Here is a 5,051-nt window from a genome sequence, read left to right on the forward strand (position 1 = left end):
GCCACTGCAAAGAGAGAAGACCGAGAATAGGTGCCTAGTCCGGTCGGGGAGGGGAGATCAAACAAGCTGAAGCAAACAGAGGTGGGAAAGGACAGTCAAGCTTTGGTGAGCACTCACTTTGTGCCAGCCAGGTCCTTGCGGCTCAGAGGGATTCAGGCGCTTGATCATGGTGACAGCCAAAAAGGTGCGGAAGGGAGGGCTGTAGTAGGAACCCCTAAGATCTAACTGTTCTCACCAGGCTACTACTCTGTGTCACCTTCCAACATCTGGATTTCAAGCATCTTTCTCTCAACATCACTCTGACTTTATAGTTCTCTCAAGTACATCCCCCACACAGCTCATTCATTTCCTCACGCAGCTGACATTTATTGAGTACCTGCTATGTGCCAGGTGTTGTTCTAGATGCTACATAACAGGACAAAAAGTCTTCCCCAAGCTTACGTTCATTCCAATGGGGGGAGTCAATTGAGAAATCAGCAAAACATGTCACTAGGGCATATATAATGCTCTAGCATGTGTGTATTATGGATATGCACATATGTTATGGAGAAAACACATAAGGCAAGAAAGGGAATAAGAATACCCTCCACTTAAGAACAGGCAGTCAGGGAAGGCCTCACTGATAAGGGGGCACTTGAGTAAAGACCCAAAGGAGGTGCCTCTGTACAACCATGTCTCTCTTCTCTGCTGTCTGCCCTTACTATGAATGATTTGCTACATGTCTCTTTCCTTCTCAAGGCTTTTGGTCCCAGTTACACCTTCTCTCTTCTGCAATAACTGTCCTTTCATCTTTTCTGGAATATTGCCAGCCAATACCAACATGCTTTACTTATAGCCTTTAGTTATCTGGGGGGAAGCTTCTTTAGCCTCACATTGTAACTACTGCCCTCTTTCTCTGCTCTCTCTGAACACTTGCTCTTAAGCCTTGAGCTTCTATGTAAAAAAACTGACCACTGCACTAGAGCATCCACATGAAAGGCCATGAACATATGGAGAGGGAAAGTGGTCAGCTGAAACCAACCTTCTAACCATTGGCACCAAAGAAGCAGAAATGAATGAAAGCTCAGCCACCACAGCCTGGCCACCAACTGAATACCATTGGCTAAGGCACCCTGGTTAACACCAGGTAGAGCAGAAGAATCTACCTAAGAGAGTAGAACCAATGAATCCAAAAGAGAAGAGTATTCGAAAAGAGGGGGAGTTATGATCTGTGTCCAAAGTGGCTATGAGTTGAGTATGCTTATGGCAGAGAAGCAACTACTCAATTTGATAACATGGATACAATGGGTGGTTTAATAAGAACAAATTCTACATGAGTCCAAAGAACACAAGCCATATTAGAATGGGTTAAGGCAAGAAAGGAAGATTGGAGATATTTCCCAAGGTTAGCTGCTAAACCAAACAATCATTTTCTTATGTTCATAAACAGTGCATAAGGAATTTGGGCAGCGCCCAGCAGGCTACCTGGTTGACATGCCCACTGGGGTGTCTAATAGTCTTTTCAAAATGCATCCAAGGGAAAACTCTTAATCCCCCCTGCCCAAACTCACACTTCAATAAATGGCACCACTACCATCCAGTTGCTCAAGTCCAAAATCTACATATCTTCTTTCATCCATCTCTTTTCCTCACACCTTCTTGCACCAAACAGATCAGACAGTCCTCTATTCTATATTAGTTATCATATGCTGCATAGCAAATTATACCAAAGCCTCACCATTAAAAACAACAAACATTTATTATCTCACCATTTCTGTGGGTCAGGAATTCAGGCATGGCACAGGGAGATACCTCTGGCTCAAGTCTCTCATGAGTTAGAAGCTGAGTTGTCAGTGTGAATTGCCATCTTATCTGAAGGCTCAACTGGAGTGGGTGGAAGAGGTGAGATCAGCCTCCAAGATTACTCACACAGCTCTTGGGAGACTTCAGTCCCTTGATACATGGGCCTCTCTACAGAACTACAACAGAACAAGGTAGCTGACTTTCACTAGAATGAGCAATCTGAAAGAGTGAGACAGCATGCCTCCAAAATGGATGCCACAATCTTTTATTAACCAAACTTTTGAAATGACATCCCCTAACTTCTGTCATATTCTGTTTGTTAGATGCAAACTACTAAGTCCAGTTTACATTCAAGGGGAGAAGAATTAAACTTCACCTCTTGAGGCTCCCTTCCATATGCCTTGAGGCATATTGATATGGTTTGGATGTTTGTCCCCCTCAAATCTCATGCTGAAATGTGATCCCCAATGGTGGAGGTGGGGCCTGGTGGGAGGTGTTGGATCATGGGGGTGGATGCCTCAGAATTGTCTTGGTGCCATCCTCATGGTAATGAGTAAGTTCTCTTGCTCTGAGTTCACGTGAGATCTGGTTGTTTAAAAGACTGTAGCACCTCCCCCAACCCCCACTCCCTCTCTTGCCATGTGACATGCTGGTGATGCCCATCACCTTCCTCCATGACTGTAAGCTTCCTGAGGCCCTCACCAGAACCTGAGCAGATGTTGACACCAAGCTTCCTGTACAACCTACAGAACCGTGAACTAATTAAAACTTTTTTTTAATAAATTACCCAGCCTCAGGTGTTTATAGCAATGCAAAAATGGCCTAGCCCACATATCAAATAATGTATGGATCTCTCTTTGAAACCACCACAACTTTCAAATAATCTTGAATCAACCCACTTTTCCCCATTTCCACTGCCATTACTCTGGTTCAGGCTGCTATCGTCTCCAGGCTAGAACAGATTCTCCATTGTTCTCTCCCTAATCACCCTCCCCGCAAATCCATTCTTCTTACCAAGGCCCATGTAATCCTTTAAAAATTTAAATCAGATTATATCATTTCCCTGATTAAAATCCTCCCTCTTGTGGCTTCTCATTTTACTTCCTTATTGTGGCCTAAAAGGTCTGGGCTGTGCTTATCATCTGACCTAATTTATTATAATTCACACAGCATAACGTGGCAGCAACATTAGCTTTTGTACCAATCTGTACACACACCAAGTTTATTGCACTTCACCATCATTGTCTTTGCTATTCTTTGGCTAGAATCCTCTTCCCATCCCCCTGACTTAACTTCCCAACTGCCCCTTGCATTTCTCTTTCTTTTCATTCAGGTCATAGCTTAAATGTTACTTCTTTTGAGAGGCCTTTCCCAATATTACCATCTAGAGTAGCCTTCCTCCACACCTTCTTCTCCTGAACCCTCTCTCTGCACCAGTTACTAAGACCTCAGTGCTGATATCAAATGGTTAGCACCAGTACATAATTACTGGTTATTAGAATAATGGCATATTTCTACAGTGGTTGGTAAATAACCACTTCCTCAGACCCTCCGAGAGGTCCTCCACAGTACTGACCATACTCTCTTCCCTGGGATCCTCCCTCATTTTACCATGATCTAGCAACCAAGGTATTATTTCCTGGCACAGTAGGGTCTCTAGGATTCTGCTTCCAAATAGTGTTTTGTTCAGCTGGGGCTGAACTGACCGTTTGAGGCTGTGCCATACCTATTGTTAAGGACTCTATCACCCCTGTCTTCACAGCACTCCATAGGAAATCATCTTCCTACTTAATACCACTTGCCTTCCCCTACTAGCATGTAAACTTTTAGAGGTCACAGACCTTAACTTACTAATTACTTTCTCTCTAACTCCTAGAACAGCTTCTGGCACATAGTAAATGCTCAAATATTTGTAGAGGGAAGGAAAGTATAAGTGAATGGTAAGGGGTTGGGTATAAAGGAGGCAGGAGGAGCAGGGAGTAAAAGATGGTTTGGAAGTAGACTAGAGATGCCACTCTCTCCTTTTCTGACCCAGTTGTCCTATGGGCCTTAAAGAATCCAAGTGGTCTTTCTTGCACAAAAATCCATGGTATTTGTTTGAAGTCATTGACTATTTGTTCTCTTTGTTCTCTTTTCACAACCAATCTTGTCCTCCTTCCTTCCCCTAACCTACTTATCTCTTTCAAATCCAAGAGCAAAGGTTTCCCAAGTCAATGCACACATTGAAATGGTCTGCTCTCTCTGGAGCTCTTGCTCTGGGCTTTTGTTCTCATTTGCTCTTTTGCCTGAAACACTGTCTTTCCATAAGCTTTTTATTCCCCATTTTAAAACACAAACATATTTATTGAGATATAATTTATATACAATAAACTGCACACATTTATAATATATAAATATAATTATATATTTTTTAATTCAATATATAAGTCAATATATATAAATCAATAAGTTTTGACATATATACTCAGCCATGAAGCCATCACAGGCATCAAGGTAATAAATATATCCTTTGCCTCCAAATTTCTTCATGCCTATTTGCAATCCCTCTCATGCCTCTCATACCTATGTCCACCCCACTTCCCTACAGATGTATTAGTTATCTACCATCGTGAAACAAACAAGCCTGAAATGTATCAGCTTATAACAACAAACACTTATCATCTCTCACTTTCTGTGAGCCAGGAGTATGACTACAACTTACCTGGTGCCTCTGTCTCAGGGTCTTTCCCAAGGTCATAGCCCAGGCATTAGCTAGGGCTGTGATCTCATTTTAACAAGCAAGATGGAAGTCACCATCTCTCTGTAACCTAATTTTCAAAGTGACATATCATTTTTGCCATGTTCTATTCATTCTGTTCTCTCAAGGTGAAGGAATTACACAAGGGTGTGAATACTAGTCTCTATTCTCAACATGATCAAATCCTACCTGCTCCTTCAGTGTTTGCAGTTTATTTCTACTAGTTTTTCCTGATGTCTAAATCTTGAATACCCTTCTTGTATGTCTCATTGCACCATGCTGCTTCTTTATTATTCCTGCCACTCTGTATTGTTAATACTTGATTACTGTACTGTTTTTCTAACCAGACCAGAAGTCCATATAACAATGCCTTGCTTGTTGTTATAGCTCTAACGCCTGGTACGGCACCTAACAAAATCTAGGTGCTTAATAAATATTGTTGAATACATGCATGCATGAATGAATGAATGAATGAATGAATGTTTAAAACTTATTACAGAAGCCTCTGGAATAGTTTAATGTTCCACATTTC

The sequence above is a fragment of the Macaca thibetana genome, chromosome 3, assembly GCF_024542745.1.
Source record: "Macaca thibetana thibetana isolate TM-01 chromosome 3, ASM2454274v1, whole genome shotgun sequence".
NCBI classification, from domain to species: Eukaryota; Metazoa; Chordata; class Mammalia; order Primates; family Cercopithecidae; genus Macaca; species Macaca thibetana.